The 21,180-nt window shown below is 38.8% G+C and overlaps 1 long non-coding RNA gene across 1 annotated transcript in view; it reads right to left on the reverse strand.

Annotated features, from left to right (window-relative positions):
* LOC110360336 (uncharacterized) overlaps positions 1-8,945 on the reverse strand; it is a 29,404-nt gene extending 20,459 nt beyond the window's left edge. Inside the window, exons 1-2 of the long non-coding RNA XR_010465792.1 lie at positions 7,497-8,945; positions 5,614-5,783 (exon numbers count right to left, since the gene is read on the reverse strand). This is a non-coding gene — a long non-coding RNA (uncharacterized LOC110360336). The remainder of the gene's footprint in view (positions 1-5,613; positions 5,784-7,496) is intronic.
* Between the last annotated feature and the right edge of the window lie 12,235 nt (positions 8,946-21,180).

Consider the following 21,180-nt stretch of genomic DNA (forward strand, 5'->3'; position numbering starts at 1 on the left):
GATGCTGAACTGAACACTGAAGCTATACCTGGTAACAATACTCAGGAGAGTGTCTTTAGTTTCAAAGAACTGTTGCAAAGACAAGAACTATGATGGAAACGCAGGTGATTGGCAAAAACTGTGGCTGAGTTTGCAAAACAGGACCCTTTTAATGAGAATGAGTGTGATTTGCTATGGTGTCCATTTTAACCAAACAAAACCAGTTATTTCAGGACTCACAGTTATCAATAAGTGGGGAATCCCTTTCTCCTACACCTGCAATGAAGATGTAAACTGAAAACATGGTGATTCTCATTTCATTACACATTGAAGTTTCACTGTGTGCACACACCTAAGCATGCCCAAGCGCTTCTTTCTGTTCTCATGGCTTGAACACAGACACTATGGTGTTAAACAAGAGCAACAAAAGTGTTGCACAATAGCGGGGCCACACGACAGAAAAGCAGATAAGATTTCCTCAGTAAATGACATTTGTGGGACCACAGAATTACCACAAAAATGAAAGAAATCAGGTGAAATCCTGGAGCTATGCAGCAAAGGTTCACCTGGCCAAGACTAAGTCTTCACTAAGTAAACAGAAAAGATTTTGCCACAAAAACTGACCACCTCACCCCAGCCCCACAGCCACACAAACCTGGGAATTTTAAATTCTGTGTTTAAATACATTAGTTATAAAAAAGAAAACTAAGTGAATCACAAAGAAAAGAACCAAACAAACAAGTGTATCCTAAAAGATACGCCTCTTTGACAACAAAAGTGCGATGTTCAGATCCTTGATACTGCAAATCAATTTTTTGTCACTTGAACTGGGGTTTTCCAGAAAAGATTCCTTCGTCCAGCACCAACTACCCTGCACAACATGGCATAGCCCTTTCCTGAGCTCTGGAGTAATTCAAAGCTTAACTATTCAAATTTTGAGGTTTTAAAATTTGGACCTGTGCACCCACAGAGAGCTCTCTGGAAAGCTCCTCGTGCCACGCTGTGCTCTGCCCGCAGGAACGGCAGAGCCAGACCCAGTGTCGCAGTTGGGCAACAGGGCTCAGGAAAATGCTGAGTTTAACGTGGGCTGTGCCATCCTGACTCATCAAACAGGACGAGCACGGCCAAGGTGGGCAGGTCTGCCCACTCCCACGTCTCTGTGCACACCAAAGCACCTTGGGAGCTCCCGATCGAGTCAAACAGAGGAGGCATCAGGATCGTTTACTGCCTGACCATGAGGGCTGCCCAGTGTGGGCCAGGGCACCAGCTGGTGTCACATGAGGAGACTCAGGCTGAACGGGGAGGGCTCGGGATCCCACTGTGAGCAGGAGCTGAGCGGTAGCCCATTTCCATATTGCTCAGGTCTGCCATAGGTCCTTCAGACTTTGTAATTTGTCTGTGGGAGGAAAGAGGAGTAGAAGACCATAAAGATCTGTACAGAGGTATATTAAGGAGCTCACCCTCCCCCTGGTAGCTCAATATCTCCTCATGGTGGAACGGGAGTGTTTTATTTTTGTTTTTCTTTCCATTAGAGGGTGACGTTTGCTCCAACTAGGTTGATGTGCTGCAGAGCCAACATCCGCCAGCTTCCCAGGCTTGCGCTTCCCCAACAGCAGCCAATACTTTCTGCCGCTCCAGTCGCTCTATTTAATCATGCCTCCATAAATCAAAAGTGACCAAAACTGACTTAACAAACATTTGGGTGAGAACTCAGAGCAGCTGAAGAATGACCTAGACTGAGTCATTGTCTGATGCAATTTCAAATAGTTCAATTATAAACACAAGTGAGCTCATTGTTGTGTTAACAATATCCTCCTCCCCCCCAAAAAACACCCCCAGCAAAACAAAACAACAACTCAAACAAAAAAAACCAAACACACACAAACAAAACTAACAAAAAACCCCACCAAAAAAACCCAACAACAAAAACAAACACCAAAATATTCTTAAATGCAAGCGCATTGCTGTGAAAACGTCACTAAATGCCAAATGAAAGATGTCTAGAGAAGCGTATTTCTTTTGGAAACTAACCAAATGAACATCTGGTCGCTGGGTTATCTGGAAAAATCCATCAGAGGATAATGACAGCACCATTAGATGCACCACCATAATTAATATTACCTTTCAATGGGTTTAAACATGCAAAGTGCTGAATGCTGCTGTGAGATGCATTCTCAGATACCATCTAGTTCAGTGAAGAGTGAACCACTGATTTTTGGAAAGATACAGCAGGGAAAGGATGATGCACTGCTCTTGTACTGATAAGCATTGGCTGCCAGCTAGAGTCAGATAGCAAGACACAACAGAAGGACATCTGGTCTGACCCTGTATGGCATCCAATACCTTTCAAAATGATTTTAAATTATCTATAGAGACTTTTAAAGCTAAACTCTGAAGATGAACACAGGGAAGAATATAGAATTTCAGGCTGGTCCTGCTGCAGAAAGCGTAAAAAATGCTCTGCTGTAGTTTGGGGGCTTGTTTTGTTCTGTTTCTTTTTTTAATAAAGCTAATAGGATGCCCATATAAAAGTGGACTTTCAAGCATATATACACAATCAGTTTTAATGATGGATTTCAACAAGAAAACAAGACTTAGAATCATAGACATTCTAACACGCAGTATGATCATCTAACATTCAGTATGATCACTCTGTTGTGGGAAGCGTGATTGTTATACAATATACAGCTTTTGTATTAGAACCATGGAGTTCATTTCACAGCTGAATTATGGCCCCAGTACAAAATCATTAAAATCCCATTGAAAAAAATCAGCCACAAAGATAACTCACATGCCAAGAAAATCCCACCTAAACAAATTACTTCTTGGTACCTCTGCCAGCTCTTAAAAACCTCCAAGGGTCTCTGGCCACCCTCTTCCAGCAGTGCTACACCTTCCCGGGGGAAAAGTTCCTCCTAACGTGCACTTTGAATCTTCCCAGGGTACCTCTTGTGGTTGTTGTCCCTTGTCAGAGTGTCTGCCCCTCTCTAACCACCCTTCTGGCCCTTCTCCACACAGAAGACGTAGAAAGGTGAGAAATGACGCACAGCAAAACCCTTCAAGACACAGTGTCCCTTAACATCTCTTTATCCATGACGCCACCTAAAAACTTTAAAGAAGCAAGGCCTTTCTACTCACCTATGTGTTCTAAATGTACTTTTTCCTGTGCCAAAAGCTACTCTGAAATGTGTCTGAAAAGCATTCCCATAAATTATGCAAATTAGTCATTTACATAATATAAATAAATTGAGAAAAAGCAAGTGTTCTTCCCAGCTCAACAAAAGCTATACAAAGAATATTTATACAGGGGTTTTGTTATATATTTTTAACAGGAGAAGCATCTGAACATCCATTTTACAATGTACTAAAAACATGATTGTAGGTCATTAATATCAAATAAAAAGCATTATAATCACAAGATACAAAGAGACACTGTGGAAAAAGCTCACTCGGTCATCTTATTTTTGTAACTCATTCCAAAAAAATGTATCAGCAGCCTTTATGCTAGATTAGACATTATTTGTCCTACCAAAGCCAGCACAAACTACATATTGCAAGCAACCCTAGCACACAGAAATGTAGTCATCTGCCTTCCCTTTACCCAGACCAAATTTACACCCTGAGCGCTTTAATAGCACATAGATCGGATATTAACAGTCAAGAAACCACAGCCCACATTGTCAGACAACTGCGTAACGCAGCCAGGTGATCTTACAGATACTTGATTGTACCTGTATAAAACCTCCAACATCTGTGGAATGTGCCTTTCAAATGTGCTGAATCCTGGAACTCAGGGAAACACACATATCTTTTGCCATTCTCTTTCAGAACAGATTTTTGACAGTATTGAAGTTGTGGATAGTTTCTCATAGTGCCAAACATGGCTTAGATAATAAATGGAAGTTTTCTAAATATTTAGACGAGCTTATGGGCTGCTGCCTTCCCACATTTAAAAATTAAAGTGGCTTATTTCATTATACACAAATTAACTGAACATGCAGTTGTGTCATTCAGCAAGTAATTCAAAAGAATTATGGCTAAGTGGTTTGCACAATCTATATTTAGTGATTCTTACTTCCAAATACTTAGACTCTAGATCTGTCCTTAAAGTATTCTTAAAAGGATTGGCAAGTATGTCTATGTGTAAAATATGATAATCCTATGTTAATTCTCCTCCTTACCACTTCGTAGATGCCTGGGAACAAACCATTGTAAGTATTAAGCTCGCCTGAGTTTGCACTACATTTGTATTCATTAACCAGACTATTAGCCAGAGCAGTTTAGAATTCTACGACTTTTCTGACAGACGCATATGTACATTCACTGGCTGTATTATTTATTTGTGTGCACGTCTATCTACCCATCCACCCGTCTCCATTCTTGCACGCATACAGATCAATATGTGTCTCTGTATATTTACATCTTTTACCATTCTCAAGACGTTCAGTCTACTTCTCTGGCACCAGCCCTGGGAAACTACTGCTTTAGCTAATGCCCTTACGACTGAAAGCAGAGATCAACGCATCACATACAGGAACCAAGGCAGTAAAGTAGAACAAACAGATGGAGGTGTAAAAAAGGGAAGTATTTATGCTAAATTCAAGAAAAATAAAGGGATTAAGGGGATGTCACAGACTAGATGATTTAAGAAGGGGATTTCTTCTGAAGAGGGATATTTTTCTTGTGGAATAGAAATCTATCATGTATTCTAACCAGGGTTAATTCTAACATCTAGAACAAATCTAAATCTTAAAACCAAGATTAAGAGTTGGCTAGTGGTGTCTATTATATCTGTCAACTGTTCTACAAGCCAAAGAGAAAATATTTTATGTTTGGATTCAGCCAATACAAAACCAATATTTATAGGCTGCCTTGGGAGCAATAATAATTTTACATGGTTTTCAGTATTCAACAGAGTACTTACAGGGATTTGAATTATTGTAACATGTTCAGATTGTTTTTTCCATCATCTTTCAGAGATCCTGGATTAAGGAGCTGATCTCCATTCTCCTTTCTGACCATCTACTGTATAAGCTGTGTATTTGCAGGGCTATCATAAACAGTAAAGCAATTCTTTCTCTAAATCTTCTGAGTTGTGTTGCATCCTTCGTATTCTCACTCAGCTGAGGACATTCATGCTCCAGACCTGACATCTGATCATCATGTTGGTCTAACACAAGCCTACTGTCCTGGTGTTTTTATCTCCAAGGGGTCTGACCCATTGTGAATACCTATACATGTATTTTAAAACAAACTAGAGCACTAGGGTTTCACAAAGAAAGCCCCGTGGCTGTGGTGAATACCATGAAACTGCACCTGCTTTATGTTTAAATCAGTGACTGAGCTCCCCTTCTGGTGTGCCAAGTATTTCTGAGACCAAGAGGCCAGTGCATTCAAGGAGCTACTGCTCTGCTGCTGCTCTATCCCACGGGCACATGTGTTGTAATACAGGGTTCACACACAGGCTCAAAAGTTATGCCAATATCCATGCAAAAGAACCATAATGTCACACAATAGCTTTTAACCTGATCCCATGCCTAACACACCCATGTAAATCCCCTAGTGCTACTGGGATAAACATCTCAGAAAACAGAAGTTATTTATTAGTAAGTAACTAATTCTTTCCTTCCTCACCTGTCAGGTGTAAATGAAAGGCGCGAGCTGAAAAAGATGATTTGTGTTGCATTGTCAAACTCATCACCAGCTTCTTTAATCACTCAATTCCGAGGTGCTTCCTGCACACGGAAATCCCCCTGGATGGCATTTTAATGGGAGAAATGTTGGTTTTGCTGTTAAATCCTGCCCTGAAATTACACAGAAAGGGTGAGATTTGCTCAGGCTGTAGTTGAATTTGCTGTTGGGTATTGTACATCCTACCTGCAAGGTGAAAAAGGCAGAGAGAAGCTATAAAACTGCAGCAAACAGAGTGTAATAGAGAGCGACTCTGGTAATGTTAGAGAGAAAGCACCAGCTTTTCTAGAAGGCACGAATGCAATGGGGGAATCTAGAGCATTTACAGCTGTGCATCAAACAGTAAAGCCTCGTTGCACTCCACTTGGCAGAGAAACAATTCCATTTGCACTTCTCATGATTCTTTTATTGTTGACTTGGATTTAGCAGAGTATACTAACATTTCAGCCCTGATGAAGGCGTGAGACTGGGAACATTGGCATATTTTGTGAGTATAATTCATTTTTTTTTGTTCTGGTTGGAATGCAGCACAGTGCAACGTTACTGCTGGGTGAACACCTGTAGTTAGGAAACACTGATTTGTTCAGAGGGCCCAAAGCATGCCAAACCATTCTCTGGAAGGAGATTTGAAAAATGAGTCTTAAAAAAAGAATAAATCCTCCTGTGCATAAAAAAAAAGAAACAGAAAAGCAGGCATGAAACTATTATTTCAGGACCAGATGTCAAAATAACAAAATCAAGAATTTTAATCTCTTGGGGATGAATTTCAGCTTTGTCTCTAGAACAAACTAAGGCTTATCTCAAACATTGTAGGATCCAGTTCCTCAAAGCACCAAAATACAGTCACTCCGGCTTCTCAAAGTACTAAAATGCGTAAAAGTCAATGAGAGCAGTGCAAGGAATGATACTGAAACCCTTTACTTTGAGGTGGATTAATTTTATTTTTATGGAAAAATACCTTTTGGATATGAAAAGTTTTTATTTTAAAGTGTCAAAACATTCCATTTCATTTGTGAAATATCAAAATATTATTTGGCTGCTGGTTTTGATTTACGGAAATGGTTCATCTTGCCCCTGCACCTCTTCTTGAAATGTGTTCTGAAAATTTGATCTAAAATTGTAGGCAGTCTCTACTATCACAAAATACTCTTTTTAAGAGAGTGTCTGTTCCTTGAGAAAAAGGACTCAAGGACTTGATTTTCTTGCCATCGTATTAGATTCTGCTTTCCTATACAAAACCATGTTCACGGCCACTATACTTATGATGAAATAAATTTGAAAACCAAAACACTCTGTTGTTGTCTTCTCCCTACTCAAGTCTGTTCTTCTGTCTGTTGAAGCACAGCAGACACAAATGGGACTGAAACTCATTCAAATTGATTTAGTTGGTACAACCTGCTTTTCCTTGCTTTTTGTTACTGTTGACATTATGAAATGTGAGCACCTGATTGGTGAACTGTAGTAAAACAACAGGTATTAGTAGGTTACAGGTTCTTGAGAATTTTGATTCTGAGTCCCCAAAGAGCTGCTATTACTGTCCCCATTTTACAGACTGGTAAAATGAGGATCAAAAACTTAAAATTATTTCCTTAACAACAAACAGAGGCTGGACCTCCTTTTCATTTGTTCTACCGCCTGGATGATGTCATCTGCCACTAATTTACACTGAATTTTCCTTTTTTCTTTTACGTATCATACAGTTTGACAGTCTGATACTGATGTTCTAGATGACTCCCCATCTCTCTCTCCTTCTGCTGCCCTACCATGCAGTTTGCCCTCCAGGCATTTTACTGTTCTACCCCACTTATGTTCCTCTCCTGCATCACCTGTGACACTACATCATTTCAGTGGTTCTCTGACACTGATTTCCTTCCATGCCTTTTTCCATGCTTCCACGCTCCATTTCCATTCCCAGATACAGCCAAAACTTCACTTAATCACTTCAGCTTCATCTACAAAACAAAACAAAAAAATGCAGGAACATAAGAGAAGCTGAGAGATTTAAGCAGTTACTATTCATCTCACTATATTTTCTGATAAGCAATATGTTGATTTGAAAGACGGAATTTATTGCAGGTAAGGTAATAATGACTCAACAGTATCAATGGTGGTGGATTATATTTCTGAGATAGAAAGGGTCTACTTACATACTCCTGAGTTCAGAATTAGGCTCTCTCTGTACCCATACATTAATGTAACACATTCTTTCAGCACTTAAGTTTGTTGTTGTGGGTTTACAGTAAATAGAAAACAATACTAAAAACAAAAGCATTCACCAAATGTACTCACGCCCCTAAACAATGCTGCTTATTTAATGCTGAAACACAAAATGTCCAGAAAAAGGCTTAGTAGAACTACCATTAATTCTTAATAAAGCATTCCCCCATTAATGTTATCAAGAACAACCCATATTTTTACCAGTATGCATCTATATGAAACTGTTGTATTGCTCTGAAAAATAACTACTTACGAGAGATGCTTGCTTTTATGTTCACCTACTGCACTAAAGATCTCGGCATAAGAATCACCTCATTAATGCTTCAGAACACACTATAAATATTAATTTCAGAGAAAAAAATGCAAAGAATAAACCAATCAATAATACTCTACAGGGCTAGTCTAATATACATTGTGATTCTCTAAATGTAGTGATATAAGAACAGATTATTCCTCCTCTCATTTTTTACAATAAACTCATGTAGTTTAAATTATCTACATCTATCAACTCCACATGCTGGCCAAGGCTGAAACACAGTGTGGACCGGATCCACAGAAGTCAATTAGTTATGCCAATTTGCTCCAGCTGAGAATCGATTCTCAGTTGTCTTTACACTTCCTATAGGATATTCTGTAACAACCATTGCTTTAATGAAACTTGGCCAGCATGGATGGGAAATATTAACACAAAATTCCTTCTCATAATCTTCTGGGCTTCTCAAAATAAACAGTTTAAAAAAAATCCAAACCAACACCTAGAAAACCATAGGCTTTCATTAAAATGGCAGGCAGATTAAAAAAAAAAAAACAAAAAAACAAAAAAAAAAAACTTAAAAGAAGGGGCTTCAACATCAAAGATTTAGTAAAATTATTTGCTTTCTTTTCCTTGGGCAGGTTTTCCTAAATTTGCAATTAAATCATTTAAAACACTCTCACCCAGATGCTCTCGACGAGAAATAATCACAAGAAACAGCAAACAAAGAAGGATCACAAAATACATTAACTTTTACTAGCCATGCTGCTCTACATTAGCATTTTTAATAATGACCTCATTACCATTTAGTTCAACAAGCAAACAAAACCTGTTTATTTGATAATTTATTTATTCTAAAATAACGCAACCTTTTTTATGTGCCCTTGTTATGAGCCCACTAACGTTAAAGGCACCGCTACAATCAGTTAAGTAATTATCATAGGATAAAAGCTTTTACCATGAAAAAGTTTTGTTTGAAAAAGCATGAACTGTGATTCTCATTGATAGCTTTCACCAAGTGCAGGATTCAGTACATTGTCACACAAAGGCCTAGATTATCTCCCTCTGTTAAAGGCTTAAAATTCTACAACCAGACCATGCCAGTTACCAGTATCAGATTATGATAACAAGATCATGTTCAGTTATAAAAACAAGTGTCTAAACTTTTCTCATGTCACTTTCTATCTAAGTCCCATTGCCAGTTGTGAAAGGGCCCATCTGAATGTGTGTAGAAGCTCATTTTAAAGCTAGCTCTTTGAACTGGATTCATGGGGTATTTGCATAAGAAGATTTGGGTAAAAAGAATGGGCTGGTGCTGCATCTGCCCATTAATATGCCTGCTAATTCAGCACATTGTAAGCCCATTGATGTATCACAAAAGGCTCAAATTCAAGGACAGTTATCCTATTGCCATTGTTAGGGTTTGAATTCAAGTAATATGTTCACTATAGGAATACAGTTGTTACAATTAGATATTTTTCTATAATGGTATAAAGAACCGACGACAATCAGAATTACAATAACACTGATAAAACTTTAGAATTCATGAATTCTATTATTTTAAAAGATGCAGGTGCTGATTAATTTTGCTTTGCATAATACTTGGATCTCAAGTGCTGGAATACTTAAAGAGCAGCAGCAAATTGTGGCAATATAACCTATCAAAGCTGGCAGTCTCACTTTAGTGCCGATGCACATTCATCTTGCTTACAAGAGTTTTAATAAAAAATTAAAATACTAAACCGAGTTTCAACAGAATGGAGAAACCTACATCATGAGCGCAAGTAGCAGGTATTTTAATCTTGCTCATGAAAAATGCAAAAGCGTTGCTTGTGCTATCAGGGGATATCATACATGGAACATTTTTATGGTGAATACGAATTGTTTGAAAACACTGTATCCCCACAAATGGAAAAAAAGAGCAGAATCAGTGATTCATGCATGAAGCGCAGAGCAGCCGCGGCACCAGCTCCACAGCGGATTCAAAGCAGACACTGAGGCAAGCACTGAAATAAATAGCTGTTAGCTGAAGCACTGCAAAGAGTTTTTAAAGCACGCAACACAAACGGAATACTAAAGGACGCACTAACAGGACACACATGCAGAAAACAGCAAATTAATTCTAGTTAAACTTAGTACTTCAAGGGTCCCGAGTTTGTTTGTCTTTGAGGCCACAGCGCGTGTCTTGCAGGGGGGAAAAATGGCAGAATAAATGTCTGCGGTTACAAGGGTTTCCCGCGACAGGCGGTGATGGTCTCTGGTGTTTTCCCAAACAGCCCGCTCGGCATGGAGGGTCGGGGGGAATCTGTGGAGGATTGGGGTACACCCGTGGAGGATTGGGGTGCACACCTGGAGGATTGGGGTGCCCCGTCAGGCACCCACGTCGGCGCTTTGTCCTGGGCCGGTCGGCACTGGGCGCGGGGCCACGGCCGCATTTTTCTCACTCCGCATCCCTCAGAGAAGACATCAAAGACCAGAGAGATGTGCTCTTTGTTTTGTTTGGTCTCCGACTCTCAACATGTGGTTTCACAGGCCCAAACATCGGCACCTTTTAACCTATTCTGTTCAGCTTAGGCCTTAGCTCCATTTGAGCATTAGGGAAACTATAGTAACCGATAATCTGCCTGTTCCTGAATAGAAACTATGTACCTTGTCACACAAGAGCCCGAGGATCACCATTCGGGACAAGTTCCTTTACAGGCCCTTGGCTTTCTTTGCTGGGGCCCGTCCTGTCCTGCTGAAAAGGTGTCAAAACCCTTTGCCTTTTTGCGACGGGGGATCTGTGTTAACGTTAATTTATATTTAACAAATGGGATATTGTCCCTCAGAATGTATCAGTATTTGATGATCTATTACCAATGTTTTCATCAAGTCATAAATGAGGGCCTTTGACAAAAGGCAAAAGGTCTTTCAAGAGAGCAGGATGGCGATAGCAGATACGTGTTATGTTTGTGATATTTTCCCTGTGGGTCCAGGCCAGCGCAGGTGGGGACAAGACCTCACCAACCTGCCCCATGGCTCTGGGTTGGTCATGGAACCCAAGAAGGCACTGACACTGGGCAGCAAGGCAAGCAGTGAAGCCTATTCCCAAGCCCATGTTTGCTGAATCAAAAGCTTTCTCCATCAGCAAGCAGCAAGAGAGAACTTTGTTAGTTGTTGATTTTACGTATGTATGTAGTTTGGTAGCGATCTGATCTCCTGCTTAATGAGCCTCCCCCCAGGCACAGGGAAAATGTTATCACCAGTCCCATTTTTCACTCACTCAATCTCTAATCCTGCACTGCACTGTCTTGTTATTAGCAGGAAAAACAACAACAACAACTATGTATATCGTGTAGATCAGAGCCAGAAAAGAAAGGAACACATGTCAAGGGTTTGAAGAAGCAATTCAAACCCAGCTTCATTTCATCTCTGTCACTCTCTCCTGACTGTCACGCAGCAGCCGCCTGCTAACATATTTCCCTCCAGTAAAAATGACATTTTTGCTTTCTTTATAATAGTTTAATATTAATGGGGAGGCGAGCTAAATTGTTGACACTGCAACCAAAATACCGTACTGTAAATTGAGGTATTTGGTATGAAACTCAAGACCTTCTGCATTAAGCTCTCTCACAGTGACCTGACATAAACTGGCAACTGGCAGCCGTCTGCTTTTGGCAGCTTGGCATATTTGGTCATTTATTGGGTGCATGTGAAGATCAAATGGGTTAAGATTCTTCTCCTTAAACAGCAGGGAAAAGAACATCAAAAAGGTGTAAATTTCATTTCCCCAGTTTTGATTAAGTCAAGCATGAAATGAAATGTAATACTCTCAAGTGGCAAGGGTTTATACTATTGATGTTGTTACTTCTGCTTCACAAAGCCCAATCAGCCGACAGCGAGTTGAACAAGCTAACAGAGTTTTAGGGTGGCCAGATGGAGGGTTTTTACTATGGTTGAAAAGACAGCTTAGTGCTTGCCTCTTCAAGCCAAGTCAATGCCAACTGTGTGAAATCCTGGCCATTCTACCCCTTCTTTTTTTTTTATTCCCTCTTCTCAATGCTGGTGGCTAGCGCCATACAGGCCTGATAAAAAACAATCCCTTCAGCAAAACAATGTGTTGAATGAATATTTTTTGTCACAAGTCTTGTTTATCTTCTCCCAAAGTGCAGAGATTTCTGAATTCACAATACAGATTAATCTCATTACAGTATCTAAGCAAATGGGAAAATACATCACATTTAAACATTATCTGAAAGGAGGTCTTTGCAAGAATTTGGTAGGTTCTCCAAGATGAAAATTATAATGTTATTTATTTTCAATAGTGCGGCAAAGGAAAAACCTACTCACGTGCTTTGGAAATAAATGAATATTTAAAACTGTACCTTGTTCGTCCATTAAGGGACATTAGAGTTCATTCAGAAACTGTGAGATGCACATTGAGAAACTGTTTAGGTCTGGATGCAAAAGTAACAGGTCTTAAATTGAGTGTGGTCTTACTTGGTTAGGAAATTTGTCCCTTTTTTATAGGTGCTTTTTCAGGCCCCTTGTTCCCACTACATTCTCAAATTTAATGCTCTTGCCACTATACAGCTGGACTAGAATAGAGTGGCTTTAGTAAAGACTTAATAGAATCTTTAATGCTTCTAACAATCCACTCCCATTGAACTGCATTAAGTAGATATTATGGAAGGACAAAGAGCTAAATAGCTCAACATCAACCTCATTAGGCATGCAGGCAGGCCTTGAACCATTTTATGGGCAAGCCCATTGTGAGCACACTCACCAGGTTAGCTTTAAATTGCAAATGATACCCTGAAAGGGGAAGAGAAGTTTTGGAGAATGGCCTCACAGAAAGAAAATCATTTTAGGCTATAGGAAAATGAAAGGCATTGTTAAAATTGCTCTGACCGTAGCAAATGAAATACATCATGGACTTGAGAGGCTGAATGCTACACTTCAGGGGTTTTTGTTGGCTTTTTTTTTTTTCGGTCCGTTTAGGAATGTGGTGTATAGCAGAATATAAACAATATACAATCTGTAAGACTTAATAAGGGTGGTTCAACATAATATCCTTTGTCTGAAGTTAAACAAATGATAAAAGCACAATAATTAAGGGGAAGGGGAAAGATGAAAAACATGCCATTTGAATAAAAGGCAAAGTGTGGAGAACATAATGTACAAAAAACTTTGCAGCATTGCACTTCTTAATCAATAAAGATTCATTTAGTCTTAGCACTTCTGTGTTCAAAAATATTTCTATTAAAAAAAAAAGTCTCTCAAGAATTGTTTGCAACTGCAAAGTGCTTTAACAACTGACATTATGATGCTGCAAGTCTGGGAACATATTCCCAAGCAGAGCCCTTCTCTGTCACCTTAGTGGATGAATAATTGTGCCTTTGCATATTCCTTGTCATAAATGGCAGGAATGAAGGGACCCTAAGGACCGCACTGGCAGGATTGGTGCTGTACAAGCAGAGTAAATTAAAACAAGGATTAGAGCAAGTATGATTGGGGATGACAAGCAGGGCAGTTGTCGCCACACAATGTGCCTTTTTGCCCATATGGTCTGTACCAAGCTTACACAGCACAAACCCTCTAACATGGATGCTTATTAAAGCATTCCTTCTTGATCAGGACATCAAGTCCTTAAAGCTTCGTGTTAAAGGAGAAAAACAGTGTTTCTTTCACAACTCAGGCAGCAGCCTTAAGCATTATTATTTATGAAGTTTTACATGTAACTGCCCAATCTTTACTTTTCATTAGATTAATATACAAGAAAGCCCATAAATGTGAAAAATTGAGGTTACAGTCTGCAATCGTAGTTATGCACTACACAGGTTATTAAATGTAAAAGTGAATTAACTGGTAACCCATTTTTTACATAAAAATCAGACATACAAGATATTTCAAAAATTCCTCCCAAAGCATGGATTTGCAGTATATACAGAATTAGGGTGTTTTCAACTACGTTTAAGTGGGTAATAAAGATATGAAAGAAGCTCGAAACAACATGAGATTCATGCTAGGGAAATATTATATATGTATTATTCTGAAGAAATAGAACAGGGCAGCTTTCTCGTAGCTTACAGGAGCAGAAAGGAGCAACTTTGTCACTAAACCCTTGTGTTGTCTCACATGACTTATTATTTTCTGTGCCTCAGTTCTCCCATCTGTAAAACCGGAATAACTACACACTGTAAGTGTATTACACATTACAATTATAGCTAAAGCATATACATATTAGGGTTTTTTTACCATATACTTCATTTTGCTCAAAGAGATCACACCACTGGTCCTGATTTACAGAAAGGTATCTAGATTCCACAAATGTCCAGGAACAATTTAAAGTCCCAGAGAAGAGTTTTGCCTATAGCAACATACACAATGGTGCTTTCTCAGTCCTACAAGCTACTCAGTCCTACAAGTCCTATAAGCTACTCAGATAGCGGCAAGAAAACTGGAGTCAAAGGTCTTTTATTTAAATTTTGTTCCTCTGCGGCTCTGACCACAAAGCAACACGAGATTTGGAGGATTCCTTCCAGCTTGATCTTTCACCCAGATCAGCCAGTTCTGCAGTAGTAATGAACTCAGGAAAGCTCCACAGGATTAACTCATAACCAGTAAAAACAATGGCAGTTAGAACATTATAGGTGCCTTTAGGAATCACCCAAGAGTTCCTGCTCAACTAGACAGAGATTTCTTATAGAAAGCCTGAGGCCTTTTGGTAACAGCCTCCCAGTTTGAAGCAGAACCTACCGAATTGCCCTTGATGGTTATATTAACAGCTCCTCTCAAGCTTGAGCCATGGGCACAGGAAACGTTTATATAGGTTAGATTATTACATGCTATCTCTCCTACTTCTGGATGCTGCGCGGTCTACCTCTGGACTACTGGGATTGTTCCTCAAAGCCAAGCTTCATAGATTCAATAAAATGAGTATGAAAGCATTCACTGTATCACAGTAGCCAACATACCCTACTTATCGGTCAGCCTTGGCTGCTGCAGAACAGCCCAAGCTCCATGGATGCATTAGAGATGACTCCTTCAGCAGGTAGACAACTCTGAACTTTCATCAACAAATACAGTCCCAAATAAGACTATTTACAAGAAGTTATTTGGTCAGCTTCAATAAGTCTTGTTGTCTAGTTATGGTGACATGAAAGATGTTCAATTCTGACAGTGTAAGGTGAGTTATGTTATGTATCCTAATGAAAACAAGTAAGATTTCTAATTGGTTGTAAGAAACATATTAAGCATCTAAAGATCTTTGAGGACCAGGACTTGAGACTCTCTGTGCCCCAGCTCCCTGCATTGCCCTACTGGGGAGGGATATTCAGGGAGTAAGTGCCTTGTAGATTTGTAAAGGGAGTAAATGCCTTGTAGATTTGTAAATGATAGAGGCTGCAGATATGGGGACCAGATAAGGAATGTAAATATGCCAGTTTAAAGAAACACGGTTTAGCACACTTCTGTTTCTATATTAATAGGGTTAAAAGGGAAACAACTTCTTAAAAAATGCTATGTTGAAGGCATATTTTGTATTAAGAATCAACTGAAGGCAAATCTCGTGCAAGTCAAAAACTCTGTAAACACTTATATGGGCATTATTTTCAGCACAATTAAAAAATTTCCTTCTGATATTCTTGGAAGTTCTTTTAGAAAGAACAGGAATAAACAGATTTCTATTGGAATATTTTAGACAGCTACTCAAGCTTTCAAAATGTGTACAATTTCCTGTCTGTTCATGTAGGGAATTATTGACAAGCCATGAAGATGGATTCAGTGAAGTAAATGTGAAGGAATTCTTCTTTCACTCTTCTCACTTAAATTCTAGATTGAGGCTGCAAAACTAAATCAATAGATTACACACTCGAGGATATTTCATATGAAGTGACTTCTGCTCAGTCTGATCTAATCTACACTGAAATATAAAACAGTCTCTAAGAACTTTAAAGTATCACCAGCTTCATTGACTTTGTGTTACTTAACACTTTAAATGTATTTGAGAATAAGCCAGAAGAACTTCTGAGAAAGGAGGACATCAGGCTTAATGGTAAGGTGATGGCACAGTACAAACCTTTAAAGTAATTATTAATATTACCGCTCTGATTTTAAAGGCAATTTTCACCTGTTCTCCTTGCCCTACATCCCTCAAGATTAAATAATGTTTTTCAGCAGGCTGCATACCGTGTGTAGTCCGTTTCAAACCTGTCCAGCTGATGTCCTGAAATTCTTACAGCTACTGAAGTCACCATTCCTCTGCAAAGAGGTGAGCTACCTTTGGCTAGAAAGAGCCACACTCTGTTCCTGCAAAGGTATGGGGTGAACTCCACACACTGCAAATAGTCCCATAAATCTGAGTATGCCTGGAAGTGTCTGCGGGCTTGGAGCCTAAATGAGCATTCACCTACAGCTTCCACGGTGTGAGGATGGAGTTCAGGGTGGGTGAAACTGCCAACTGGCTTCCCTCAGGGTCTGCCCTGCCCAGATCCCCAAACACCACTTTTTCATTTAATCAGTAAAGTTTCATGGGATATTTTGACAGAGAATTGTTCCACCTGTCCCAGCAGAGTTACAAAACATGTATTTCCACCGCTTTTCTTTTCAGCACTTCCAGTGACTTAAAACAAGCCCTGAGCAATGATGAGCCTTGAGATAAGGGAAAAAACAGAAGGCAACTTTTCTTTTGGTAAAAGAAGAGAGAGGAAGGGAGAATTAACTGCAATGTTCAATGATCTTTTTTCACATTAAACGGAGACAGGATAACTAAAAACATTTACTGAAATATCCATTAATATTTTGTTCATAAAAGTACATGTGATGTAAGAGTAGCTTATTTGTTTCGGTGAGGACTGGTTGAATGGAAGTTACAGATCGAGTTCAATTTCTTAGTGGAAGTGAAGGTAGCTCCTTTCATTACTAAAAGATAAACATGTAGGTACTGAGAAAACTAATTAAATTTTGTTGAGTTATCAGGAAGTCCCTTATGAATATCCTCTGAGGCGGACTCTAATGTGAAGAGATCTCAATTTTGTGGTTAAATAATTTGAAGAGATTAATTAGTAAAGAATAAGCATTAAAGGCAATCATGAGAAGATAAAGGTAACCATTTTTTTTACATTTACTAGTTTTATGGCTCTATCCGATGAAAAAGCTTTCATTGCGTAAAGCAAATATTAACAAGATAGTTGTGTGAATGATTTTTTAAGTATTTAAATTAGTCATGCAAGTAGAAGTAAAAAACATTCTGAGATGAAAACTTAACTTTAAACCAGATTTGCATCAAGGATTAAGCTCCTTCCAGTTCAGGACTACTTTTGAATCTCAAATTGGGAAAACTGATCTTTATCCTGAATTTCTTTTTGTTCCTCTGGAAGTTCAGTTTAATCCAGCTTTCTTAATTTTCACCTTCTCCCTAAACCTTCTAGGCTTGTTACATGATAGCTAAGGATCATTATCCACCCAAGCTGAGGGGGTTTTCCCTTCATTAATTTCTGTAAGAAGATTACCAGTGCTTGTTTGTTGTTGTTTAAGCAAATGATTTCCCTAAGCTCTTTGTTTTTCCAACTGGTTTACACTTTAATGCCCTTGATTGAATTTCAAACAAGAGATCAACTTGACCAACCAACTCTGTTTAGGGAGAGTAGGAAAAAAAAAAGCAGTAAGGAAGAACTTCTTGTGAACTATTTAAGCCAGAAGAGTGCTTAAAAACTTACTCAACCATTTAGTCAAAGAGATGCATCATAATTAGCATATCACTCAGGACTTGTTTAGTTTTTAAAGTCAAGGTGACTTTCCTTGAAGACAAAATTCTCTAATTACAACTGAAGTGTGTATCACACCTAATAGGGTTTTTTACTGAATTCGTTCTACATCTTTCCCCTCCCCCCTAAACATGTCTTCATTGGGAAGGTGTCAGAATGTTTTGTCCATTTGAAAAGGGATGGGTGGAACAAATAATATGAAGACTGTAAGATTTACTGTTTGCAGTTTAAATAACATTACTACTCAAATAGCCATTTTTAAAGGAATGTATTCAGGAGAATTGACTGTGACTTAGTCTCAGGTACACTTTCATGCAACAAATGCAGCATTTAAACACTCTGGGCCTCTCAATAGATTTTGTAGGTACAAATCTGAACACAAATACAAGCCAAGTCAGTAAGATACAACATCCTTGGATAACATATACCTGAGTAATTACCTTTATTTAGATGATATTATAACATGTTTACATGGACCGAGCAGCTACCTCAATAAAAAGAGACCATTAGTCAAACTTCATTCCATCAAGCCCCACTAAGACTAATGATGTTTGCCTCCTAGGTCCAGCTGTGCGATCCATATTCATGCATTGTGGTATTTTTTTGGCGAGGCTGCAACTTATTTTCAAGAAACGCTGGCAGAATTTGCCTATTTCTACAGGGCTACCAAAGGTCTGCTTTATGTTTTCCTTGCACAATGTAAACTGCATGCAGAAAGAACACATTCTGCAGATCACAGACATAAACAAATACAGACAAATAAATGTTGCCCAGAATTACATACACGTTCTTACCAAGTTAGCCATTTTGGCAAAAGTTGGTCTGCTTTCTCTACTGCTGGGCATGTGGTAGTATTCTGAAACAGCTACTCTATATCAAAAACTTATTAAAATTGAGCTCTTCAGTTACATTCTATGTGTAAAGTTCTATAGATTACAAAAACTGTAACCAACAGCCATTTGAAAAATCAGAATATTTGCCATACTGAAGTCCCAGACCCCAACCATGATGTGACCTGTCCGCTTCCCAGGAACCTCACTTGCTTTACTGCTAGATCAGTTGAACAGACACCACGGGTAAACATAAGGAATGAAATTATTATTAACATTAGTGTTCCCAACTGTCAAGTGAAACCCTTTGTGAATACAGAAAATGGGAGCTGAAGGGCTGCAGAAGCCTGTGCCCTGAACAGGGCCCAGGTCACAGGGAAGATCAATAAACAGGTAACCATTAGTTAAAACCTAGGACACTCAATCATGAGCATTAAGTTATTTACCCTGTCATAAGTGTCTTCTTGTTGTTTCAATAATCTATTTCTTTTTATTATTATTATTCTTCAAGAACCCTGGATTCTCACAGACCCTTATGTATATCCAGCAACCTGTAACATTGCCACACTAACATAACCAGAAGACCAATGGCAGCGGTTCTGATTTTGAGAACTGGAGATAAAATTATACTAGTCTATTTCTAAAGCAAATAGACCTTAGAAACAATTTCTGCATATCAAAATCCAGTAGCAAAATTATTAATTAAAAGAAACATGGTGTAATCCATTCTAATCAGTGTATCCTAATTAATCCACTTTACAAATTGCATTCAAACCATACATATGTATATACTTGCAACTGGTATATAAACAGTGCCTATACCATATTAAAAACCCAATCTTATTTAGGAACAGGATATACCAATCAAATTAATTTCATGGTGACATACAGCATTCTAACAAAGGAATATTTTCACTTGAAGCAATATTCACATTTTAATATACCTTTTCCCAATCTCACTCCCTACTGTCAACACCACCCGCTTCAGTACTGCTGCTTCCCCTATCTCTTTCAACATCAAAACGCGGTCCTTCCAGTATCATTATTATCAACCTGAGCAAACTAAATGTGAAAAGGTGCCACTAATAGGACAGCTTTTGACATCACATCTTGAACCAGAATAAGCAAACAGGCAAGTCAAATCTTCAGGGTCAGGCTTTGAAGTCAATTTTCTGACCCGGGAAATCATGTTCTGTGACAGTGATGACAAACGGTGAACACATGCCTTGTATAAATATGTCTATGAATGTTGCCTTACAAACATTCCCAGTCACCGTCTCGCTGTAGCTAACTATGAAAAGAAAAATGGGAAGTTTACACTTTGAACATCGACTGTTTGACACACTGCTTTAACAAAAAAACCCAACTTTAAAATTGGCTTTCCTTAAGTAGAGTTTTAAAAAAAAAAAAGAAAAAAAGGAGGTAATAAAAAAAAGCACACATACACCTGATTTTCAATTAACCTTCGACATCTAAACAGATCCAGAGAACAACTTAATATATACAGTGCAAACATTTTGCTATTTGGACTCCTATGCCTAAAGCACTCCAGCAAAGCTTTCTAGGCACAGGACTGAAAAGTCATTGTTTATTGATTTCAAAATCTAACAGACTAATTATATATTTGTAGATGACTTGACAGATTTACAAAACTGCTATATGATTTTATAATGGAACATGCTTGTGTTAATCTCCATCTATGGAGATAGCTAGAGGGGCTGACCTTTATCTCATATTTAAAACACAGGCAATAACTGAAATTCATTTTCAATTTATTTTCCAATCATATAAAAGGAGGGGGAAAAGATTACTTTATTGAATCTTTTTAGCTGGTAAAAGGTTGGAGACACACAGTCGTGATGCCTTCCAAGGAGCTACAGGGATGGTCTATAGGGAACGAACTTAATCGAATAAACTAATCTTTGCTGTGGAGATTAAGTAGATGGCTACAGCAGCAGAGGAACAGCAGAATGCAAAGTATCAGCGGCACCATCAGCTGCTTTAAAGGTGCTGTAGGCAGAAGGAGAGCTTCCCTGTTGGGTCCACCCTACTGATCCTGCAAATTTGGTAAACTTCATGGAAATTTAATAATGCTGCTGCATTGTGTTTGCCTGCTGAGCAAACAGGTCGCTGCTGCAAGGCACATATGTGATAATTTACAAGGGCTTTTTGGAAGTTACAGCAACTGCTGCTACCCAAGCCTGGGGCCTTTCAGCTGCAGAGAGCCTATACAGTGTACATCCTGAAGGTAAATAGCATCTAGAGGTAAGGATGTGTTTCAAAGCAGTTCCTGACAGTCGGTAAAGTGCCTTACTTTGTAAGCACATCTTTTCAAACAGGCTTTGATTCCCTGTGCCAATACACACATAAAGACCGGGCTAGAACCTGTCATGATATATGACTAACATATTTCTGCACTTTTATGTTAGCTTAATAAAAATGTAGTTATTTTGTTGGGTTTCTT

Source organism: Columba livia, chromosome 13 (assembly GCF_036013475.1).
Source record: "Columba livia isolate bColLiv1 breed racing homer chromosome 13, bColLiv1.pat.W.v2, whole genome shotgun sequence".
Taxonomy (NCBI): Eukaryota; Metazoa; Chordata; class Aves; order Columbiformes; family Columbidae; genus Columba; species Columba livia.